Source organism: Triturus cristatus, chromosome 2_2 (assembly GCF_964204655.1).
Source record: "Triturus cristatus chromosome 2_2, aTriCri1.1, whole genome shotgun sequence".
NCBI classification, from domain to species: domain Eukaryota; kingdom Metazoa; phylum Chordata; class Amphibia; order Caudata; family Salamandridae; genus Triturus; species Triturus cristatus.
This window is the reverse complement of record NC_140582.1, coordinates 422,334,195-422,360,883: the sequence shown is the minus strand read 5'-3', so window position 1 is coordinate 422,360,883 and position 26,689 is coordinate 422,334,195.

The window sequence follows — 26,689 nt, the reverse complement described above, 5'->3', positions numbered from 1 at the left end:
CCCTACACCATGCTAACCAGATGTACAATGACCTCCGCTCCTGTCTCGAGGAAGTAGCAAAGTGGATGAGTCTGTCACATCTAAAATTAAATGGCGATAAAACTGAGCTCATGATCCTTGGCAACCCTCTAAGTTTTTAAAGCAAGCACTATGTGGCCAGTCTGCATGGGCCCGGTCGCGGCCCCTAAAACCGTGCTAAAAAGTCTGGGCGTTTGGATAGATCAGGACCTCAGCTTCTAAGCTCATGGCAGGAAGGCTGCGGCTTCCTGCTATGGCCTGCTCAGAATGCTCCTCAAAGTGCTTCCCTTGCTTCCCTTCCAAGCCAAAAAGCTGCTGATCCAGGCACTCATTCTATCCAGAATAGATTTTGGCAATGCCCTTTATTTAGGTGCCCTGATCTCAGTAGTCGCGAAACTACAGATTGTACAGAACTGTGCGGCAAGGCTGCTTATGGGAATACCAAATCGTTGTTTGGCAAGGCCTTTGCTGCGCTCTCTCCATTGGCTCCCTGTACAGGAGAGAATCAACCTTAAGGCCCTCTGCATCACCCATCAGTCTCTGAGAGGGAGTGGTCCACCTATTATTAAGGACTTGATTTGCCCCTATAAGGCAAACAGACAGCTCCGTTATGACGATCTACACCTAGTGGTGGTCCCTGGAATTAAGAAGCTCAGAAGTGGTGGCCGGCTTTTTTTGTATAACGCCGCCAGACTCTGGAACTCCCTACCTTTGCATCTGCATAGGGAATCAAACCATTTCGCGTTCCGGGAACAGTTAAAAGCCTGGCTTCTCCCCTAGGTACTCGTTTGCTCCAGTTACAGCTCCAGCGCTGGGATGCTCCGAGGTAGCCATGCGCTATATTAATGCTATTTTCATTCATTTCATTCATTTCATTTTCATTCAATCAATTCCCCCAGTACCCCCGATTGTACCTATTTGATACATTTCTGTGTCTTACAAAGTATACAAAAAAGAACACAAATTGTAAAGATTTTTTTATGACAAAGATAATGTCTAGTTTATATATGTTAGTATGCTGACCCCTTCGGAAAGTCAATAGGCCCACTTTGTATATGTTTGTGTTCTGACCCTTTAACAAAGTCATTAGGTCTGCCTTGCTTTAAATCACATAGTCAGCCATGCACACTCAGGAGTTTGACTGTTATATGCTAACATTACATAGTCAGCTGTAGATGCCCACAAGGGTTTGGTCACAGGGCCTGACTGCATGCCGGGCCATGTCCCCAACCTCACTCCACGGCATTGTGCAGCAGGGGCCTGGGCACCAACAGGGGCGATTGGGTGGAGACCCTACGCCCAACCCATGCACCACATAGTGATGGACATCATTGTTTACATAAAAAAATCCTTTGAAAGTCCCTGAAAAACTAAAGTTTAAAGTGACATTATCGGTAGGTGAAAATGTCAATTAAAATGTACTGTTTTAAAGCACGAAACAACTGAAATTCAGCATTTATAGTTATCTCAAGTAGCAATTACACTTGGCTTCTCTCAGAACTCTTAGTAGGTTTTACTTGTGTTGTTGGACGCGGACTAAAGGAATACCTGAAGAGTTAGACATCTAACTCTTCGTGTACCTCTTTAGTATGCAACAGCCCATGGCATTCCTAAAGAGGATATACATCAGGGCTTTCCACCAACACATGTAAAACCTACTGAGAGTTCTGAGAGGTGTCTAAACTTATGGGGCAAGATGAGGAATACAAAAGAGTCCTCTTTATAAAGCCACTAAGATAGTGCTAAATTGCCCTACAGATGACAACAGCAGCTTGGACACTTTTTAAAAGAAATAATTAAGAAACACATCATACACTACGAGACCTCACAGATTGGCTTAATACCCAATTGGCTACCCAGAGCATAAGTTAATTACAGTGTGGTCCTGAAGAAGGTGGATTTGGAATTGTTTACACCCCCCCTCCTGAAACGTGCATCAATTGCTTTTAGGAGTGATCCTAGTATGCAACACAACAACGGCAGAAAAAGAAGATCATTTCTCTTTGTAATCTTTGGTGTATGTGAGGTGTGGCTGGGATTGGTAGGAGTGGTTTATATGTGTGAATGTGTTTTGGGAATGAGTGAGTGGAGTGAGGGTTGAGGGAGATAATAATCATGTATGTAACAATATGGTCATATTGTGCACTGTAAAAGGTTTTTATGGAAAACACACAAACGTTTTGTAAAAATGTTTTTTGATACATGAAGAAAAAAGTTAAGATTTGGTGATCTTGAGAATTGTATATAATATTTTGGATATGCAAGGAACAAGTATTTAAGTATATATTTACCAATGAATAATAAAAAGTAAATAAAAACAATGTAAATGTATTAGCTATAAATTGTTTGAGCTACAATAGAAGAAATACAGTTCGTGTGGGATACTTTGTTCAGTTTATAGTCACTTGTGCAACATCTTGAACTGACATCATGGATGACAACACTCTATGATATGGGTGCAATGTTTTAACTGACATTGTCACTTAACTAAAAAGTCCATACTATAATCAATCACATGGACATGGACAGTATGTATATATATTTTCACTGAAAAAAACATAGGTTTCAGGGACCTTGTAGTTAGAGTAAGCATTTAAAAAACCTTTGAAATTCACAGATAAAACCATAGGTTTCAGGGACGTTGTAGTTAGAAATTGACATTTAACAAACCTTAGAAATTCTCTGAAAAAAACACAGGTTTCAGGGACGTTATAGTTAGTTGGACATTTCACTCATATAAAACCAGTGAAATTCGGCCGCTATAGTTAGTTGAGCTAACTATAACTCACGCCCCGGCAATGCACTGCTGATGACGTCACATATTACATCATTCATGACATGGTCAGTGACATCACTGATGACATCTCAAATGACATCACTGATGTCATTTGAGAAATGCTAATTTCTAACTATAACGTCCCTGAAACCTATGGTTTTTTCAGTGAATTTCAAAGGTTTTCTAAATGCTAATTTCTAACTATAATGTCACGGAAACCTATGGCTTTTTCAGTGAATTTCAAAGGTTTTTTAAATGCTAATTTCTTACTATAACATAGCAGTCACATTTGCAGAGTGGTGGAGAAAGGTGAGTGTGGCATCTAAACACCTTTTAGCAATCCCACTGTGTGGGATTTACTGGAGGTAACAGGAGGGTTAGTTAGCCTCCAACGTTAACCTTGGCCAACTACCCCTTTTATTACCTCCAGTAAGTCCCACACAGCAGGATTGCTAACTTATTATATCAGGCCAGCCCCCTCCCTGCACCACCTGGTGCGTTGCAAGTTGGGGGATTAACTCCCCTTGAATCCTGAAGGTCCCTGGAGGCCAACTAGCCCATTAGGTACCTCCAATAAGCGCCACAGAGCTGCGTTGCAGAGAGGTGATCTGAGGCCATGCCCCTTTTGACACCACGCTGCAAACGTGGCTGCGTGCCCCCCGCAAATCATTAATAAAGCCCCGGGGAGGTGGCAGTCCCTGGGGCTGCGGGGGCCCCCTGCGGGCGCCGACTCTATAATTTGCATTTCGCAACATCGTTCAAGAAATAAATGCAAAATCTTAAATGCACCAATGGTTTCCCACTGTATCGAGAAAAATCATAGCCCAAACGAACTCAAGTGGACAGTTCTACGCCATATTCAAGGCAAAAATGTTGACGCAACCCTCTCAAAGACGGAAGCAAAAACCATCATGTTCCTAGGGACAATAGAAAATGGATTAAATGAAATGACTGAAATATCCAACATCATTTGATAGGGTCCTGACATGTCACCTCCTCGAGAAGCTAATTTCAATAACATAACAACAACTTCACGCTAGAAGTGAGACATCACCAGCACTAGTTCCAGAAGTGTGAGCACACTTGCTTCCTTCTGAACTCTTGCACAACTCGAGACACATCCAAATATCTGGTATCCAGCTCAGCATAAAATACGACCACCTCCAGACATGGCAAAGCACTAAAACATGCAACTCTCGCCCAGAAAGTTACCAGACCAAACATCAGAACAGCAATCATAAGACAACACCTGGTCAAGGTTCACGACATCACGACAAACAAACCACACGGTGAAACTGTTATTCCATTGTCTAAATAATTCATATATATACCAGTCAGTAAGTGTAGATCAGTAAAAGTTCATCAAAAAGAACACCGCGTCCCCGCCGGGACAACAATCATGTAATCACCACAACTAACAAACTCGGGATGCCAGATCAGTAACCATGACTGCGCTGGATGTCACCAAAAAATACACGTAACGGCACAATAAAGTTTTCTCAACAATGTTTTCGGTAACAGCAACAACGAGGTTTCCTTGACTACAACCAACAGCTGCGACCAAGACCACGCAATACGTAATGACGCCAGATACCACACATAAACCAATCAGCTGAAGAGGATTTCCCGGCACCTTGAAAACGCCAGAAGAGTGACCAGAGCCGAGAAAGAGCAGGAAGAACGAGGAGTAGCGTACCAGACACCGAGAGCACCGAGGATTAAAAAGGTACAAAACAGTAAGCCCACACGGGACGCGCTACGAAAACACAGCGCTAATACAAAGGCAGGCTTGATGCGATACGTACGCGAAAAAAAACACGTCCCAACAGCTAATTTTAGACTCCCCAAGCACGCCCAGTAGGCTGACCTTCAATGCGCCACGAGTGAAGCACTAATTAACAAACACCTTTTCATGCATGGATCGAATATAACACACAAGCGGTGAAGCCCCATATCCAAAGGCACCAAAAATTAACGAAATAACATGACATTAAAAGATCACTCACAATGCACCAGCTACTATAACATGTATGGAGCCCCAAATACCAATACAAATCAGTGATTATGATACCCATGGCTCAGCAGCACCAATAACAATAATAGGGTGTAGATGCCAACTGTCTGTGATCTCTTGCCCCCCAGAAAGAAACGAGCAAGTCGTACAAGAGACAAGCCATTCCCTGCGAGCTGGCACCTTATATAACACGGCAAGACAAAGAAGACAAGCCGCCTTGTCTTAGAAGGAGCGTAAGTTGACACAAGACTTTTTTCATGCACTAATTTTTCCATCCACAACCATTTAATTTAGCACTAATACTAAATATACACCATTATGATTCGATTACAGGAATAGAAGTCCGATTACAACTCTATATCAGCCCTGACGACGACCTCATAAACACCCCACAGGTCCCCATTCACACTGGTCGAAACGCGTTGGCGAACATGCAGTGATCGTGAACACCTATGTGGGAGACGAATTTAGAAATCAGCTCGTCCCCTAAAGCAAACAAATAGAAGGAATGTAATCTATACGTTTGGTTGAACTCTTTACAGTCATTGGTATCCGACTCTTCCCAGGACCGCAATAGCAGCTAGAACTATAGGAGCTCACCGGCTCAAGTTCTGTAAATAAAACAGTATCGGACACATGTTTATTGTCACGCCAAAACCGGCTTTTTGAGTGCTTTTCAATTTACTGCAGTGTTATTTTGACATGTTATGAAGTCACTGTATATATGTAAATATATGTCACTGTTTCATGTATAGAAGAAGTGTATTACTAAGGTGTAGTGTTCATTAATTTAAGAATTGATAAGTAAAGAAAAAAACGTGTATCAAATCACAGTCATTAAACAGACTAGTTGATAAAACAAATGTTGTGATCAATGGTGTCAGAGGTAAAATGTATTATGTAAAAACACTCTATAATTTGGGCATGCCCCCGGGACCTGGTCCACCCGGGGTCTTAACAATAACGAATCATTTTTTTATTTATTTTCTCGGCCGGATTCACAACCCCTGCGTGAATTCGACTGATTCTTTTTTTTAATGCTTTTTTTTGGCCTGGGGTTCCTTGTGCGACCCCCTGAGTAGGCTTGAGTCACTTTGTTTCACCCTTTTTCTTGTGACTCGGTTCGGCAGACCGATCATTTCTGCATGCAACAGTCTCATGGAAAATACTTCAAAATACGTTGATTTTTTTTCAAAGTCGCGTGAAAAATTTACCGTCGTATTTGCAAGGCACAAGTGACTTTTTAAGAAAGATAAGTGAAGCTATGTGGGATCCAGAATGCATTCTGATTACTATGGACGTCACGTCACTTTATACGAGTATATGACATCAAGATGTTATCAAGGCTATTGAACACTACCTGAATGAGAAATGAAATGAAAATAGTATTTATATAGTGCAATGGCTACCTTCAGGCCTCCCAGCGCTGTGGACTAACGCAGAATAACAGGAGAGGAGCGGATTAGCTGCATTCATTGAAAAGAAGGGTTTTTAGAAGCTTTCGAAAAGAGAGCAGGTTGCGCACCTTCCACAGGTAGAGTGGGAGGGAGTTCCATGAGTTAGCAGCATTATGAGAGAAGGAGCGCCCGCCCCATTTAGCCTTCCTTATTCTATGTCTGGCGACTAGGAAGGAAGACATAGAGTGGAGATCTCTGGGAGGTTGATAGGGAGTGATCATGGATTGGATTGAGACTGGGCCCTTTTCCAGAAAGCCCTATGAGTCAGGCACATGGCCTTAAACTGAATCCTTGCCTTGATTGGTAGCCAATGGAGGCTCCTTAGTGCAGGTTTCACAGATTGTCGAAAGGGGATCTGCAGAAGCAAGCGCGCAGCACAGTTCTGAATGACCTGGAGCTTATAGATGGTGGCTTGGGAGGCTCCCAGGTAGACGGAATTCCCATATGCCAGGCGAGAAAGGATGAGGGACTGAACCATGATCCTTCTCGCCTGAAAAGGGATGAGGGGAAGGATCTTGTGAAGCATCCTCAGGAGGCCGTAGCATGTGGCTGAGATTTTGATGGCTTGGTGATTAAAGATGAGCGAGCGATCAAGCCACACACCAATGCTCTTGATCTGAGTCTTCGGATCTGATGCAGGACCAAGGCAGTTAGACCAGAGCAGAACAGGATCGAATGAGGGTGAGTTGCCCAGGAGCATAAGCTCGGTCTTATCCCCGTTCAGCTTAAGGCATGAGAGTTCCATCCATTTGGCAACTTCCTCTAGGCACGGGCCTAGGGTGCTAGATGACCTCGGGGTGGTTCAATGCCACCACGAGCTGTGTATCATCTGCATATGTGATGAGTTTAATGCCATATGGTTGGACAATCTCTGCCAACGGTCTCATATAGATGTTAAACAGCGTGGGGCTCAGGGAGGAGCCCTGAGGAACCCCACAGCTGAGAGACAGCCGGTTGGAGACACCACCCTCAAAGACCTGAAAGAACCAATCGCTGAGAAAGGATTGTAGCCATGTTATAGCCGTCCCGGTCACTCCCACACTCTGGATCAAAGTGCTATGGTTAACAGTGTCGAAAGCGGCACTGAGGTCAAGTAGGATGATCGGTGCCTTGCCTCCCTGATCCAGTATCCACCTCGCCTCCTCAGTTACTGCTAAAAGGGCAGTTTTGGTCCCTTATTGAGGGCGAAAGCCAGTTTGGGAATGATGAAGGAGATCGTTGGATTCTAAGAAATCTACTAGGGTAGAATGTATATGTTTTTCCAGAATCTTACTCATCCAGGGAAGGAGCGAAATGGGACAAAAGTTGGCTAAGTTGGACTGGTCAAGGTTAGGTTTCTTTAAAAGGGCCTTTACCAGTGCGCACTTCCATTCTGGAAGAGATGGAGGAGTTGACCAGATCAAGGATTACAGGACAAATAGTGTCGGCAGATAAAATCAGGGACGAAGGAGGGGCAGGATCAATAGGGGAGCCCGACTTTACTTTTTCCATGATCAAGTCCAATGAGACAAGATCCAAAAGGGGGAATTGCCCTAGTGTAATTTGGGTTCCGGCAAGTGGCTCCAAAGTCGGTGACATAGATTGTTGATTCTGAAAGGCCGGAAGGGACATGTAAATGTTGTACATTTTCTGCTGGAAAAACTCCGCCAAGTTATTACACCTTGTGAGTTCCCCACTCTGATGTAGGCTGCTTCTGTTCTGAGGCATATTGGAGAGGGATTTGGCGATTTGAAAAATTTATTTGGGGGAGTTTGCCGCTAGGATGATTTTCTCCTCATAATAGGCAGCTTGGGCAGATTTAATTTCAGCTTTGTATGATCTAATTGCCTCTCTATATTTAAGTATCCCGGAATCAGAATAGTTTTGTCTCCAGGAGAGTTGAAGTCTTCTACACGATTGTTTAAGTTCTCTTAGCCTAGGAGAGAACCAGGGAGCAGTCTTCGGCCTGGCTTGTTTGTGTTTGTATATGAACAACAAGATGTTGGTTACAATGATAATTACATGCCCAGAAAATGACTATTTCCTTTTCCAAAACCAGGTACCAGCAGACTAGGGGTGTGGCGATGGGGGCTTGCTTCTCCCCTAGTTATGCATGTTTGCCAATGGGCCTCTGGGAGGATGTTGAAGTATGCATATGCGATGGAAAAATAGAAACTAGAATGCACAGAAAACTTACAGCTGGAAATACATTATTACACGCTACCAGTCATCACCCCAGACATCTTATCCAAAGCATACCCTACGGGGAGATGCTACGTATCAAACATATTTGCAGCACTCCTCGAGACTGTATTATGGCTCAACAAGAAAGTAGGGAAAGGTTCCTTGCTAGGGGCTACTCTGCCAATACAGTGGACATTGCTATTGCTAAGATGGGCCGCTATTGACAGAACAGTTATGTTGTCCACTAAGCCCAATCAAGACAAAACAAGTTCAAATTCCACCAACCAAGTAACGCGAATGATTCTAACATATAATAGACAACACCAACTACTACGTAAAATATTCAACAAGAACTGGGGGTTGGTGTGCATTGATCTGGCTCTGGGAGATCAAATATCTAAAACCCCTGACCTATCACTTAGAAAAGCATGCTCCATGAGCAACAGTTTGGTGAAAAGCAGCCCAGAAATCACAAATGTCAAGAATTGGTTGTCCTCACGTAAGGGATTTGTGACATGTTCTTCATGTAAAGCATGTAGATTTGCTAGCAGTCGAACATCATACATTAAACCATTCACATCAGAAACAGTACCCATTTATAAGCTGTTAACTTGCAAGACGGAGTATGCCATATATGTGCTGGAGTGTCCATGTGGCCAGAAATAAGTGGGTAGTCCCAAGTTGCAGTTCCACAAGAGGATACTCCAGCACATCAGGGCCATCAACAATTGCAATCCATCGTACCCTGTTGCGAGACATTTTAAGGACATGCATAGTAAAAATTCAAAATATCTCAAATACTATGTGATAGACGCAATAATAAGAGGAGGCAACCGTGAGGCTTGCTTGCGCCAACTGGAAACCAGGTATATCCTGGAGCTAGAAACAAAGACACCTCTTGGTCTTAACTCCAGCGAGGATTTTTATACCTGCCTTTAAAAACATTGACATCTGTTTTACACTTTTCCACAAATACAAGATTAATTGCTCATGATACATTTTAAAGTCACTCACATACCTCCTTACTTTTAAGTCTTCAAAAATTAGCACTTAGCACTTTATGAACCATGATCGGTTCAATCGGGTGGCACTTTTTTTAGCACTGGCACTTTAACATAGTAATAGAAGATGTGACTTAATGCCCACTAGGGCTGTATTATTTTTGCACCAGCACTTTACATTAATAAACAGTAATAGCAGTATGATTTTTTGAGGTATAACTTTATTGCTTTTAAATGACAATAACAAAATTGATTTAGTAATATTTTCAGTCGATAAAATGCATTGGCATGGTACAAATCACCTGTCTTCAGCAAATAAATTATAAGCAATTTTAAAACTCTCTTGAATAGGGCAAAATATGTCTTTTTTTAAGTTCATGTAATGGCTTATCCTTTTAACTTATTTATATGTTTTTTAGGCTTATGTAACTATTTATGCCAACTTTCCCTTATTTATTGCATTTACTGTTCAGCTGGTGACACCATGACAACTTGAATTAATTCTTCTATGTCTATCGGTATACCATGTGATTGATCACGTGTTATTGGACTAGCACTTTACAAACAAGAAGGCACTCAGTATGCGCGTTATGTGAACAAGACCTCTTGAAGGTCGAAACGCATCGTGGCGGAGATGCAGGGCATCAAATAAATTCCTGTGCACTGAATTTTGGGTCAGTTTTCGTCCTTTTTCCTACATTTGGATATTGCGTGGCGAAGTCCTGTGATATCCACCACTGGAGGGTGAATATTTGCTCAAAACACTACAACTCCCAGCATACCATTGTGTAAATACTCACCGGAGACAGCTGAAAAGAACGATATATGGAAGTGTTTTGAGATCCTGCAAGATTCCAGTAAACCCCATGAAGAAGGAGAAAGGACTCCGAAACGCGTTGGGAAAGAGTGTTTGCAGCAGATAAAACGCCAGTTTCCTTAATAAAGTTTCATGTTGAAATGGACTGTTGTGGAGTGGCGTCCTCATTCGATGGATAACGAGAAGGAATATATATATATATTTATATAGATATATATGCTGTCCAACGTATTTACGGAAATTGCACAAACCAAACTCTATCCTTATACTACCATGCAATGTTATGGGTCTGAGAATAAACAATTTAAGACCACAATGGGGCTGGATAGAAAAACATTTTGACAAACGCTACTTTATGTACTTGGTGGTAAACAAGGGAAGTGCTTTGTTCAAACACCTTTCACTTAAGAAAACTGCCTTTTGGAGATTTATATTATTTATTTCTCCTTTTTTTGGTCCACATATGCGACAGTTAGGTAGGACATATGTATCCAGGCTCGAGAATTGTATGCCCACAGCCAGCGGTGTATTAACTCCTCCTAGACCAGCCTCCTTCTACCAATCCTTAGAGATTTGTGGGAGGCACCGCACCCAAAATCTCCTTCGATTAGGTTGCCTTTAATCCTTTTACCATTGGAGCCTCATTGTCCGATTTGGGCTGCTAGCTCTCTATTTTATTTGAGATGTAATTTGACAAATAAGTTACGAAAGCTTCCCAGGCCCTAACCCTCTTCTTAGAGCCATTTCTACAATCCAATCTACCAATGCGCTTTCCTGAGTTTACTCAACCCAAACAAGTTGGTAAATTCCTAGATATCCAATTATTACAAATTTCCCTGCACCCAATTACTATCAAGGTGAGTAGTAATTGGTCTTGTGATTTTCTCCACTTTCCCTTTGACCCTTAAACCTCCAAGATCCCAAATATAGTCAATGCCAGGTTTACCTCCATATCCTTTTTCATAAGAGCTGTTAAGATCTTACCCACTTCTTGCCAGAAGAGTTGGATTCCTCGACACTGCCAAAATAAATGTACGTCATCTGCTTTCTCAAGGTCACATTTCGGACAGCACTTGATTTTCTTCTCACCCAATTTGGATAACTTATTTGGAGAACAGTAGGCCCTGTATAGAGTGAACAGATGGTTTCTCATTAGGGGTGCATATCTCACGAATGACCAAAGTGTAGACCTTGATACTTGTCAGAGAGATAATAAATCTGATGAAGGCAGGTCTTTCCAAATTTCCTCTGGCAATGTGTGGGGACCATCTTCCTCTTGCAGCAAGATCCAATACCACTTAGCCACCTCTTTCTTTTGTGACTTACTACTATATATTTCTTCCTCCCATACTCGGTAGATCCCGGGCCCAGCTTGCTTGTTGAAGATACTTAAATCTGGAGAGCCTATTGCACGTAATGTCCTTCATAGTGAGCTGGCCCCATTTTTCTATTCCAGCATCTATTAATGGGGTAGATAAGGTGTCCAAAAAGCATAGCAGAGTTTCAGGGGATTTCCAGATTGGGGCCATTTCGCTGTAATATGGTATTCCTTAAATTCTTCAGACTTGGATCCATAACTTAGGAGCTGACCCTAATCCTCTAAGTTGCACCTTCTTGAAATATTTGGGTTGCCCAAATCTATGAAGGAAGTCGTTTTCCTTGATCTGATAGGTCTTTTGTTAAGGCACTGTAGCAGAGACCTGTTGACAGTTATTAGTTAGTAAAGCTCTAAAGTTCATTAATTTAAAAGCCCAATAATATAGCTGACAATCTGGGAAGGCTATACCTCTGTCTGTTTGTTTTTGCACAATTTTTCCAGGCAATTCTTCCACCCTTATTAGCCCATTTAAAACTACTCCCCATGTAGTTTCCTGAGCCACCTGGCCTCGTGGTGTAGCAGGAGTGCATTGAATATGAATGTGAACCCTCGCCAACAGGTTTTTTGTATATGGCTCTTATTGTATTCCGGAATTGATTGCCAAGCCTGTTTTCTCCGATGACTGCATGTAAGAAGGGCCAGCTCACTCTATCAAATGCGTTTGTGGCATCTACTGTCATAATGGTTAAGGGGAGATCTTTCTCTATGGCCGCATCTATAGCGCAAACCAAGTCATGAACTAGCTTGTGTAGTTGTCTATTCTACATGAAACCATTTCGGGATTTATTAACTAGATCTCCCATCACTTTATCTAATCTTTTGGCTCATATATGTGTATAAATCGTATATTCGTTATTAGGTAAAGATATGGGCCTGTATGATTCATATCTTTTTGGGGTTTTATTTGACTTGAAGAGTAGTGTTATTATGGTTTCGTTCCATGTTACTGGAGCGGGGAGTTCATCTGTATATGTTACATTTAGTAAGGTGGTCAGTAAGGGGTGAGTTCATCTACCAGAGCTTTGTATAGTTCATTAGGTAAACCAGCTGGACCCGGGGCCTTCCCCTTATTTAACCCTTTTTGTGGCTGGCCACAGCAGAAGTCCCATTGCTCATCCGATATGGCACTGTGTGATCTGGATGTGATGACCGGGGATTCGCGTTGTGTTTTGGTGTAGATGCGGGTGACTAATTTACAGGCCGATGTCACCGTGAGCATGTGCTCTAGCGCCGGTAGTGGCGGCGGGCCAGTGGGGAAAGTGTTATATCTTGCTGGGCATGCTGCCCGGAGCTGGAAGTATAGTAGGGTGTCTAGTGGCGAACGCTGCAGTGAGCTTCACAATTGCTGCAATGTGAGGAATTGGCCACCTGGGTACCGGTCATTGAATGTAACAATATCATTCTGGTGCGCGCGCACTTGTGCGCCTCTCTCCATCAACGGGGGAATTAGTGGGTTATTGGCTAGTGGGATGGATTGTACATATTTCACATCCAGGTTTGCCCTTTTACAAAGACCGTCCCAAGCCCAGCCTAGAGTTTCTGTAGTATCAATTTCTTGCCTGGGTCATTTATAGCTCTGGTATAGTGCTGTAGTCAGGGGTAGAGGCACAACTCTGTCTATTTCGATGGCAACGTGTGGTTGAAATGGCATTGGAAGTTGCCAGAACTGCAAAAATTGGGCCTGAGAGCTATAGGCATATAGTATAAAGTCGGAGCCCCAAGACCCCCTGTGCTAGCGGCATTGTACAGAGTTCACAGGATACCCTGGGTTGTTTTCCTGCCCATACAAGCTCAATCATGCTTGATTTGAGGCACTTGAAGAATTGTACAGTTATTGGCATGGGTATGTTTACGAATAAATACAGCAGTTTAGGGAGAGTTATCATTTTAGTGATGGCAATGCGACCTGTGTAGGATAAGGGCAGAAAAGTCCATCCTTCGATCCTGTCTTCTACCCATGCCATTGCCTTGCCATAATAAGCCATTCAGATCTCTTGTAAGTCCCTACTTATCCAGATCCCCCAGGTATCTCATTGGGCCATCCGTCCAGGCTATCAGGTGTTCAGATTCGAAGGCAACAGTTCCTGCTGTCAGCTGGAGAAGAGTAGACTTGGCCCAATTGATGTGGATTCCTGAGATGCCCCCATATAGCACAAGCTCTCTAGTGATGGGTGCAAAGTTAACAGCAGGGTCTATGATGTAGAGAGTGAGGTCACCTGCATACATAGATAGAATCAGCCCTCTGGTAGTAAACCCTATCCCACGGTTTGCGTGGTGTTGTCTCAGTCTCGCCGCAAGCGGCTCTGTGGCGATGGCATACAGTAAGGGAGATAGTGGGCATCCCTGTCAGGTGACCTGCGAGATCTTGATGGGATTGTATATTAGCCTGTTTACTTTAATTCTGGCAGTGGGTAGAGCATAAAGGAGTTTAATTTGCTGTATAAAGGTAGGACTCATTCCCAGCCGAGTTAGGAGTATGGCATCTTATAGTGCGGCAATCGCTGAGACATGTGGGGTGAGATAATGCAATAGTGTGAAAATTGTCCGTAGATTATGAGATGTGGAGCGACCCGGTACAAATCCGGACTGATCCGGCCTCTCAACGAAAGGGAGTAGCGGTTGCAATCTGTTGGCCAATAGTTTAGCTAATATTTTGTTATCTATATTTATTAGAGAGAGTGGTTGGTACGAGTCACACGATGTGGGGTCTTTACCCAGCTTGAGTAGTGTGATAATGACTGCTTTGCGCATTGATGGTGGTGATAGTGTCCAGTTTTGTAGCGCCTCCTGATATACCTCCAGCAGGCAAGGGGCTAGCAGTTCCACATATTCCTTATAGAATATGGGGGTAAGCCCGTCTGCCCCGGGTGCCTTGTCCCCAGAAAGACCCTGGGTTACTTGCTTAATGTCTTCAGCAGTGAACGGTACATCCAGGTATTCGCGGTGTGCTCCACTTAACCACAAGAGTTCCAACGAATCCAGGTATCCCCAAATTTCTGAGTCTGGTGGGGCTGTTTTTGAGGTGTATAACTGGGAATAGACGTTTTTCATTGTGGTTAAAACTTCTATTGCTGAGCGGGCCCTCTATTTTTTGGAAGCTGTTGCGGATGTCTCTTAGTACCCCTGACTGTAGAGCTATGCAAGCCCTGTGGATCACAACTTTGAAGGCCTCCCATATTGTGCCCACAGAGTCAACTGAGCCTGTGGTATGTTCTAAGTATTTTGTTATGTTTTTCCAAATCTCTTCCTTGAACACTATGTCTAATAATGCATTTGGGGAGAGACGCCATATAAAGGGTTGTGTGTAAGGCTTCGATACTTCAAGCTTAATAATGACAGGTGCGTGATCCGACAGTGTGCGTGGATAGTGTGAGGCCTCCGTGGCCCAAGAGTGCATATCTCTGGATGTGAAGCAAAAGTCCAGTCTGGACCATGCTCCATGCTGCTGGGACACACAGGTGCCATCTTGGGCCTCAGGGTGCAGTGCACACCATGAGTCTACTAGGTAGTTATAGTCTATTATGGTGTGGTGCGTCGCTGCTGATTGTGGATGGTGAGTACGAGATGCGCCCACCCTGTCTGCATGTTCCGACAAAACAAGATGAAAGTCACCACCCCATAATATCGCAGAACTTCCCAGTGACTGAATCCCCTGCCAAACCTAATTGAAAAATTTGGGGATATCCGTATTGTTCCCATACGTGCTTGCAATAGTTATTTGCTGCCCATAAAGCTCTACCTTCAGTATAACATAACAGCCTTCTGGATCTATTGTTACCCGCTCTGTTGTCCATGGGAGACCTCGCCGGATTAGGATTGCCACCCCCATGAGTAGTTGGAGTAATTTGAGGTGTGTATTACCCCCCATCTGCTAGAGCTCAACCTGGAATAGGAGACATCTTTCAGGTGAATTTCCTGTAGGAGACAAATATCTACTTTGTGCCTGGAGAGATATGAGTGAACTAGTCGCGCCTTTCTGTGGTCATTCAGACCTCTTATGTTCCAGGTGATGCAGTTTAAGGTGGTCATCCTAGCCTACACAGGTTTGTCTTGGGTCTAAGTCAGGAGCAGCCGGCCTGGTGTGTGATCTCCTGTGTGAGGTACACTGCACATATGAACTTGTGCCGTAGCCGTGTGACTGTGTCTGTGTCTGTGAGGTGTGACTTGTGTCCTGATGGAAGAGTGTAGCAACTGCGTTTCAAGCAATACATTTGGTGGCTTTGAAAAACAACAGCTAACCCCTGCTCATTCCCCTCCCACACCAACCCCCCAATTAGGTTGTGTAAGTATCCCCCCACACAATCCTAAATAAAACAGTGATTTTGAAATAGCCGAAAGGCTACCGGGGAATTATTCCTTGGGGAACGAGGAGTTGCCGAGCCCAAGTTTTTTTTTTTTCTGGCTTATCTCTATTTTCTTTTTCTTTTAATTTCAAAGTATTTGTTATTTTATTATTACTTTTATGGTCAAGACATTAGCATTTCTGTTACAAGGTTAGCCAATCGTAGTCGTAGTTTGTACAACATTGTTAACCGTCACTTCGAAACATACGCTTAGCTAACCCCACCTTACGTGGTTTAGTGAGAATAAGAAAGAAGGAAAAAAAGGGTGATAGAAAAAAGCAGGAGAGAAGGGGGTGAAAGAAGGACACAAGAAAGGTTCTGTAGTTGTGAGACTTATAAACGTGTGGCCTGCCGCCACATCACTGGATTGCATATGGCGAGATAGGGAGACACATCAGTCCAACTGATCCGTAGGGCCAAAGTGATTGCGCTTGGTGACATTCTTTTTACCGCACTTAAGGGGGGGGGGTGTCGCCGGGACGAGATTGGTTTCATTGGGGTTTGTAGAAGTCTAGGTATGTGTCGAGTGACTTCCACATCCCTCTGGTTGCTGGTTTCCAGGGTGAGTTTTGTAGTGTAATATTGTCAGAACCTCTAAGGTGCGTAATCCAGTTGAACCAGGCTTTGTATGAGGTCTTAATTGTGTCTTTCCAGTTGGCTAGGACCATTTTCACCGCTGCGGTCTGCAGCAGGTCAAGTATGTCCTTATCGTGCTCTGATCTTAGTTCTGTGGTCATAAATGCAGTGGCGAGGGAGGAAAATTCAGTTGTTAATGTACAGCCCAATACCCTGTTTATAAACCCAAAGATTTTCTCCCAGTAGGTTTTGAGAGTTGGGCATTGGTAGATAAGGTGTGCTAGGTCCCCTTTTTCCTTGCTATAGTTCCAGCGTAGCTCGTTGTCCCTGTGACCTAGCGAATATAAACGTGCCGGGGTCCAAAAGGCCTTGTGGAGTAGCCAGAATTTTGTTTTCGAGAGCAACGGGGAAATTTTATTACGTGAGGCAGAGGTCCACAGTGTTGTCCGTTCTTATTTGTCCAGTGTATGTTTAGTTTGTTTTTCCCAGTATTTAATTGTCTTAGTGTTCAGATTGGAGGATTTGGGGCGTAGTAGTTTGTAGAGGTGTGAGACCTGGTGTCCTAGTCTGTTGATGTTTGTTATGTATTGGGATATTGACGGCTGTGCGGGCAATAGTTTGATTTTGGACAGTGCCGTTTTGATTTTCAAAAAGTTGTAGAAATCAATGTCTGATAGGTTATGTCTAGACTTCAGATCTGCAAACGTGGCGGGATATGTCCCATCTTCTAGTTGGTATGGGTGGTGGATACCTTTCTCTATCCTTGTGTCGAAGGCTAGGCATTTCCCCTTGTATAGGATCCTACAGTTGGCCCAGAGTGACTTCAGCTTAGAGCCCCTGATGCTGTTCTCCATTTTCTTATCTATCTTTAGTAAAGCAATTTTTGCGTTTTTAAAGCTGGACCTGGAGGCGTGCTTATGCCTATTTGCTGTTAACAGTGCCAGGGGATTCAGGTTGTCCAGTAGGGCCCTCTCTACTTGTAGCCAGGCTGGTGTGTATCCTTTAGGGAGAGATATCCAGTAAGATCCCTGCTTTGTTCGAAAAGCTATTTGAAGTACCCTGAAGTCTGCTAGGTTTACCCCCCCTAGGATTTTCTCTAATCTTTTTTTAAGCTTATTCATGCTTTCTTCCCTCTCCAAAGGAAATTGGAGATCAGGATGTCTACCTTGCGGTGGAAGTCATTTGTGAGTAGGAGTGGGAGCATACTAATCAGGTAGTTAATCATTGGGGTGATCATCATTTCGATCGTCTCAATTCGGCCCCACCACATTATGAATTTTGGGGACCAGACCTCCAGGAGTTTCTTTATTTTTTCTAGTAATAGTTTCTGATTGTGGCCTAGTGTGCTCATTAAGTCATACCCAAAGTGTATACCTAAATATTTGATAAATCCAGTTTGCCAGACTAGACCTGACCCCCCGAGGACATCCGTAGTGCAATGGATGTTCAGCGGTTTGCATTCTGATTTGTCCCTGTTGATCTTGTATCCTGAGTGCACGGAGTATTCCCCAATGGTGTCTATCAGGGCCTCAATTAATTCCTTCGGTTGCTCCGTTACTATTAGTAAGTCATCCGCGTATGCGGCGAGTTTTATTTCAACGCCATTAACATCCCCCCCCATTTGTTTTCGTGTTTATCTTGATGTCATGGATCAGGGGCTCCACTGCCAGTAAAAATAGCGGGACAGTGGGCAGCCCTGTCTTGTGCCTCTTTGTAGTGTGAAAGGTTCAGAGAGTGACCCGTTAATGACAATACGGGCTTTCGGGTCCCCATACAGGGCTATCACCATCCATATAAACCCTTCCCCTAAGTTGAAAGATTGCATGCATCGCTCCAGGAAGGACCAGGAAACTCTATTGAACGCCTTCTCAGCATCAAGGGTAATGGCTACTGCTGGCTCCGTTTATGTGGCCGTATGTTCCAGTATGTGGCAGAGAAGTCTAGTATTGTCGTTAGACATCCGCATATGTGAGAAACCCACCTGGGAGTTGCTTATCAGGTTTGGTAGGACAGAGTTGAGTCTAGTTGCTAGGATTCTTGAGTACATTTTACAGTCCACATTAATAAGGGATATAGGTCTGTAGTTCTTGGGTGACAGATTGTCCTTACCCTCCTTTGGGATAACTATTATGTTGACTTCCGACATGGATGGAGATACTGTGCCTCTATCTGCACAGTGGTTAAAGACCCGCTTCATGATAGGTTTCAGCCCCTCTAGGAAGGTATTGTAGAAGGTGGCTGTGTACCTATCCGGCCCGGGGGCCTTGGTTTCTTTCATTGGTTTAGAGCGCCATTTCAATCTCAGCGGCGCTAATTTCTTGCCCTAATCTCTGTGCGTCTTCATGGGTTAGCTGTGGAAGACCGAGTCTATTGAGTTATTTTGTGCATGCCTCTAGATCCATGGTCTGGTCGTTTTCATAGAGTTCCTGGTAGAACTCTTGAAAGGTCTTGAGGATATCTTTGTGTCTTGTGTGGGTTTTGTTGTTTGAGTCTTTGATGGATGAGACGGTAAATTGGTTGCGCTTGTGTATTAGGTAGGAGGTGAGCAGTTTCCCCGCTTTATTTGCATCACAAAGGTTAAGGGCCTTATATTTTGTTAAACCACAGTCCCACTCTCTCACTCAGGATTTTGTTGTATTCATACTTTTTTTTGGTTAGGTTAGCTAGAAGTTTGATATCCTGAGTGGCCTTGGCATGGGTCGTTTCTAGGCTTTTAATGTCCTGCTCGAGCTGTGTCAGCTGCGGGTTTGTGTTTTTGTTTATTTTGGATCTTATTTCAATTATTGTGCCTCTAATGGTTGCCTTCAGGGCGCCCCATAGTGTGGTAGTACTCATTCCTGGTGAGTCATTGTGACTGAGGTAGTCCGTTATGGCCTCCTCAATCTTTTCTTTGTTCGCGGGACAGTTAGGACGTCACTGTTAAACCGCCACCTCCGAGGTACCTCTTTGTTGTGGCAGCCGTTCAGCTTTAGGTGAATGCATGAGTGGTCTGAAACTAATCTAGGTGCTATGTCAGAGTTTTCTATTAGATGTGTGTGGGGCCCTGAGATTAGAATGTAGTCTATCCTGCTGTATGAGTTGTGTGGGTTGGAGTAGAATGTATAGTCTCAAGCGTCCGGGTGCTGGAGACACCAGGGGTCCTTAAGGTTGAATTTAGAGCAAATAATTTTGATTGTGGTGTGTGCGTTAGTCAGCTGGTATTGGCAGGATGACTGTCTATCTAATATATGGTCCAGTGGTATTTTAAAATCCCCGCCACCACTATGAGGTTGTTCTGAGGGAAGCTATCTAGTTTGTGTGAAACCCCCTCCCAAAAGGTTGGGTCGTCCGTATTTGGGCCGTATATGTTAGCTACGTAGATTAACTCTTAATCGTGGCACTGTGATTCTAGTGTTAGGTTGGATCTTTTAGATAGCAGTGTGATGACCTCTCGCTTCTTCCTATCGGCAGGTGAGCAAGCCATCTGTGAGATCCAGTTGCCTTTCACAAGCCTAGCATCCCCCATTGATAGTTTGGTCTCCTGTAAGAAGATTATATCTCCTTTAGTTTTCGCCAAGTACTCTAGGATCTTCCTGCGCTTAATGGGGTGGTTAAGGCCTTTGACATTGAGGGATACTATATTTAGGTCAGAGGCCAGCCTGGGAATGTTACTGTTAGCCATTATCTATTATAAGAGATGTGTGGCGAGTCTGTTCTAACTACCTAATACGTGGTTATACTCTCTTCGGAGCCTGGGCTGGATGTTGTTGCTTGCCCCCCCATACAACCCCATGCGGTATGGCTAGAGTCCTTTTGTCAGCAGCGTGTGGACTGTGTGTCGACTTTGTGTGGATAGCTATGTTAGGTTTCTCACTCACATAGGTTAATGGTACTTGCCCGGACCCTTGTGTAAGGAACAAAGGGATGAAAGTGAAAAAGAAGATAGAAAATAGAGAAAGCATAGAGCTAAGTGACCCCCCTTTTCTCCCATCCCACCCCTCCCCATCAGAAAAACATTGTATGTTGGGCGTGTGATGACAGGGTCGCCGTCCCATCTCTCAAGGGTTATATGATTTGTGTTCAATGTCTCTATGTTCCAAAATAATTTCAATTTATCTAGCTGCTTATTATTCTTTAGTTGTACTACTTCTGTGTTTATGACCCCCCTCCTTTATCACTCCCTCGCCCGCGTCTATATAGGGCAAAGGATTTGAAGATTGTCCCAGCTTCTGTACAGGATAAGGATATTCAGATTGTCTCTTGTGTAGGGAGCCGAGTTCAAGTGTCCGATGTCGAGCATTGAGGAGCTTCTGCCGTTGACGGTGATTGTTCGCTTTACCGTAGTTCAAGACTTCCTCTGTGCAATGCTACCAGTGGGCATTGTGGTAGCTTGTTGAGGTAGTTAATGTGGTATCTGATGAGGTAGATAGTGGTTGTTGAGGTAGTTGCAGGAAGCAAGTCTCTTGTACAGGCTCGTGCAGGCTTGTGGAGGATCATTCACTCCCCAGCTCAGGCAAGGCTCTCCTCTTGCTGGACCCGGCTTGAGAGGTCTCCATTATTTGGGCTGTCGGGCCGTCTAGGTATTTGGCTAGCTCCTTAGGGTCGTCGAAAAAGTGGGAGCGTCCACTGTTGCTTATTTTGAATTTGGCGGGGCCAATAAAAGAGAATTGTATGTTTTTCTTCCGCATTTTATCTCGTGAGGCAAGGAAACCTTTTCTAGTGTCCACCGTGGGTTTAGAGTAGTCCTGTGTGAGAATGATCTTCTGCCCATTCCATGTGATCTGGTGGTTTTTACATGCAAAGTTGAAGATGGCTTCCGTGTGCTGTGACCTCAGAGGTTTGCAGATTATTGGTCGGGCTGCACTCCTTGTTGCGGATCTGAAGGTGGGGACTCTATATGCCCTGTCAAGCTCGAACTGACGGTCGAATTTTAGGTTAGTAAGTTTGGGGACCATATCTTCGAGGAAGGCCAAGCATGAACCCGATTCGTCTTCGGCCCCCTCCGGGATTCCTAGAATTCTGATGTTTCCCCTCCTGTTTTGGTCTTCCAATTCTGCTGTTTGTTTCTGGAGTGTCGCTGTGATTCTTGTTAGAGTCTTCAACTCTTTGTTTGCGTTTAGATCTGCGTCTTCGATATCGCTTATTCTTTGTTCTGCTGCAGTAAGTCTGTTGTTTACTGTATGCATGTCTGCCCTGACCGCTGCTATCTCTAACTGTATTGCATCTGTGGTTTGCTTTGTGGTCTTGGCCAGGTCATGGATATCTGCCAGCTTTTTAAAAATCATTTCTGCAGTTGATGTCTGGCTTCTGTTTGAGTGGTGAGTCGGATATTGCAGGTTCACCTTTGATCTTTTTAAGCTGTTGCTGGAGTTTTGCCTCACTCCCCGCCATGATTGTGAATCTCCGGGTTTGAACTGTACCGGTCTGGCAGAGCTACACTGAGGTGCACGGTAGGCTGACAGGTGTGGGTTGTGCGTTTGTCGATTCACCCTCAGGATGCTTGCCTGGCAGACTATTTGTCGTGTAGACCCGTGGCCGCTACCTCCCGCTTTTTTTTTTAAGAGATCGGCCCTCACAAGGAGCGGCTGTGGGGCTGCTGTGGGTAGTGCCCACAGGGCTGCCGTAGGACTGCTGATCATCTGTTGTGAGGTCCCCCTTCTAAGCGCTGACTACCCTCTGCTTCGCCCTTCTTGCTGTCAGACCCTCCTCATCCCTCTCTCCTTACCGGGATTCTTGGGTGCCGCTCTTTTCCCACTGTGGCTGGTCTATGCTCTCTGACCAGCTTGTGATTTCTCCCCTACCATGATTGCAGCAGCACACTTTTTTGTACCCACTTCAGCGATTTAATCGGGTTCCGCATATACACCTTCAGAGCACCACAGATTTTTGTTCTCTTGGCTTCTTTTGCTTCCCGACTAAAATGCCGGGGATGCTTATCACAATGCTCAATGTATACTCTATAGCTCTCGGTTTCGTTTTCATTCTGCGACTGCTATTTTGTTGTGTCCTGTTGTATCCCTGGAGTCACAGATGCAATGATAGATGCTCTGCCCAGATAGCCTGCTGGTGCTGGTTGTTGGGGGCTAGCGGCGAGGTTTCAGCTTTCTGTTTCCCCTTTAGTTGCGCCTTTGCATCTTTGCCGACCCTTTGTCCCGCGTAGGCTCCTCTCTTCCTCCTTTGTCGGGCCTCGGTAACAGTTTGTTGTGGCCGAGCATCTCTCATTTCCCACCACGCTGGGATCTTCGGTGGCGCTATCTCCCCTCACCTATATTCCCCCCCTAGTACTGTTGGGGTGTCCGCAGCATCGCCTTACAGTGTTCCCCTCTCCTGGCTACCTGCTCAAGATGGCAGACTTGTTTACCTCATCCGACGATCTTCTGAGGTTTCGGTTTCAGTTATCTTCTTTTGCCTTTGATCGCCAATGCTAATGCCTTTTGCGCTTTTATGGGCACCCCTCTCCAGGTGTCTCTGCACTGGAGAAGAAGTGTTGGTAGCGGTGGTATTGGTCTTTTGGAGACACACACTGGTGCAGATCATTAATGGACAGTGGCAGCTGTAGTCACCCCTCTCACTTTCCTTAACTTTGCCTCGGTGACTTGGGTTACTCGGGTCAGGCTCCCCTTACTTGCAGTCTCTGTTGCCACTCTAAGTAGTCTTGCATCCCCGCTCCGCTCCTCCGGTACTCTCTCCCGTACAGCGGGTCTATTTTCCCACCTCGAGTTCTTTCATTTTTACTGTCCTCCTGCTCGATCTGCTGGTGCAGGGTAGCCTCTTCACCCTGGTACCCCCCCCTTTCGCTCAGCTCTACAATACTGATACTCTCCTCACGCTGGTTTCTTGCCCGGTTGGAGATGGCGGTGGTAGTGGTGCTTTTGGCCACCATCTTCTTTGACTCCGTGTTCCTGGCCCTGGGTTTACACAATTTTCTTTCTTCCCCAGGGCTCAGGTGTCTCTGTCTCAGTATCAGCAGCTGCTGTTAGTGTTCCGATGTGGATAGGTGCTTTTTAGCGCTTTTTTGCTCGCTGCATCTCTTGAGATCGCTGATTTTCCCCAACGATCCGACGGAGCAGCAAACTCAGGCAGCCATCCTCCGTGCCGTCCAAGCCACGCCCTGTAAGTCTTGAATTATGACTCTATATTATCTATGTATATAGGATATAATGACACAGCATTTTAGCATTTAACATGTAGGCACAACATGAGGTGTGGATGTTCCACCCTTTAGGCATAATATGGAGAGAACTGTTATCAGAGTGTCTTGTAGTATAATATAAAATCCAACAATATCAAGGTTAAGGAATAGAACGTTCAGTCATTGTCACACAGGTGACCCTCTGGCGATGTGCTACCAGCTTGTTTCTGGACTTTTCGTGATTTTGCCGCCTGCTTGGTGAATTTCAGCGCAGCTCTTACATCTTTGAAGATTAGGGGTTTGCATTCTCCTTGTATCTTTAGCTTTGCTTGGTAAAGAAGGGTGTATTGAGTTCCTGGTTGCTGGAGCAATTTCTTGGCTTGAACGAATTCCCTGCGTGCTGCCTGAACCAGCAGAGTGAAGTCCAGATACAGATACATACTGTTGCTCTGGTATTCAACAGATCCATGCTCGCGAACTAGCCGCAGAACTGTGTCCCGATCCTGATAGTTTAGAAGGCGGGCCAGGATTGGACATGGCTGTGCCCCTTTCAGTGGTGTGGGGCCGAGAAAATGATGTGCCTGTCCGATGAGAACATGTTGGAGAGTTCACTGCCAAATAGGTCTTTCAGCATGGACTCTAAGAATTTCTCGATATTTAGTATGTTGTTTGTCTCTGGAATTCCAATTATTCTGCCGTTGTTGCGTCTAGGCCTTGCTTTCTAAGACCTCGTTATTAGCCTTTATTAGGTTCAAAACGTTGTCCATCTGTAGCAACTGTTCTTGTTTTTCAGTTTGTCTGTCATCTGCATCTGAGACCCTGATCTCGGGGGTGTCTGTTCGGTTTTTGTGTTTTTCAACTCACTGTGTTATCTGGTCCATGTGGGTTGCAAGGGTATCTAGCTTAGAACTAATTGCCAGCAGACTGGCTTCCACGTCCATTAGCATTTAGCAAAGATCATCCTCCTGTCTAGCATCCATCTCAACTTCTCCCACTGTGCTGGTAGCCGTGGGCCCACTCTCCAATTCCTGTGTAGATCTTTTATTGAAAGTCAGTCTTGGTTTTCCCATGGCTCCTCTGTCTGGCGGTTAAGTCACCGGGCAGATAAGCACATAGGATCCCAATATGCGTTTCTCTCTTTGTAGTGGTCGGCTTGAGATGTGTCCTTATATTTTCCTAGAATGCCTCATCACCCCAGTGCACCCCCACGGCAGGCGATGCGTGGTCTTCGTCTCAGACCACGGATTCACCAGCATGTGGCGGTCTGCAGTGGTTGTGTTTCCCCCAAGTTTCCACTCGAGGGGTGACCCATCAATCTTACATAACAATCCCTGTGTACCCCAGCGGTCGAGCAGCCAAGCGTTTTCCGTGTGCCCACTGTGGCAGCTGTTACCGCAGAGCTGCGGCGATATGGAGCACTTCAATAGTCAATAGTCCCGGTATAGGCCCTGGCGCAGTGATTCAATTTTGGGGCCTGCCCTGTCCCTCAGGTGCCGCCCGCCAGATCACCAGTATGTGCATCAGACACAGTATATTAAGGAGGCTGTGTCGCAAGCCCCTGTCGTCTCCCACACTGCTTCTTCCCGCCTGTAGCTCTGGGCTGCTCCGCACAAGTCTGGGCTGCATCTCGGGACTCACCAACAAGTTCACTCCCGCATGTCCGTCTCGCTTCCACTGCAGACTGCTTCAGCCACAGCAGGGCACCGGTGGCACAAGAGGGCACCCCTACTGGGCCACGGCCCTCAATTTTAGGCACCTGCAGGCAGGCGGGGTGTCTAGTTAGCGGCAGCGATCGCTATGCCAGTCCCTAGCACATTTTGGGAACTTGTGTACTTTGCCGCAGCAGGCACCTCACAGGAGCCCCGACCACAACCAGGCAGCCTCTGCCTAACTTCTGGTCCGTGTCGCTCGTTTATGTGCAAAGTTGGAGCCCCCTTTTCAGGTTTGGGAAAAGTACTTTAGCAAAGCGCCTATCACGCGCTTTTGGTATGTGGCACCCCGCTGAGCGGCACAACCGACACCGAGTGCTCCTCACGCTTCAGTCTTCCAGGCCATACAGGGCAGAGTTGGGCCCAGGCACGCCCGCTCACAGGGCCCAACGGCAGAGGGGGAGTCCTTTGTGGCGGTTCCTCCTGGCAACCAACAGTCCTTCAGCTCGAAGTAAGCACAAAGTTCAGCAAAACAGGTGCTACTCCTCCCACTACTTCAAATGCAGATCAGCCTATTCAGCCTAGCGCTAACTCACGCAGCCCCTTTGAAGCCACTGCACCTCCCCAGCCCATGTCATCCAGAGCCAGACATGCAATACACAACAGGCAGGCACAAAGACACATAGCACACAGAAATGCCCACTTCTAAAAGTGTCATTTTCAAAAAATAGTGATACTAAATCTGCAAACACAGTTACGCAGTATTTATTACCACTATTTCAAACATACTAAACTTGATCACGCTACTCCTTTATTGTCAGAATTACCACTGAAACACATATCAGGGAATCCCCAATGCATTCCTATGATAGGGCAGCCTTATAGTAGTGAGAAACCAAATAGGCTGTTTGTCACTACCAGGACATGCCACACAGTTAAGGCACATGTCCCACCTTTTACCTACATTGCACCCTGCCATAGGGCTAGCTAGGGACTACCTTAGGGGCGACTGATATGTAATAAAAGGGGAGTCACAGACGTAGCACCCACTTTATGTGCCATGTCACAGAGGCAGTAAACTGTGCGTGCAGGCCCTGCAATGGCAAGGCCTGAGACAGGTGTGAAAGGATACTTTGGTGGGTGGTGCTAGCAGCGCCGCAAGCCCACGAGTAGCATTTAATTGACTGGCCCTGGGTATAAGAGATACCACTTTACAAGGGACTGAAAGGTAAATTAAATACGTCAAACAGGTGTAGACCAATCTTACCACATTTACCATAGAGAGCACATGCACTGGACCGCAGTGATAAAGTGACCAGAGACCTAAAACCACCAACATCAGTTCTGAAAAAGTACAAGGAGGAAGGCAAAAAGTTCTGGGATAAC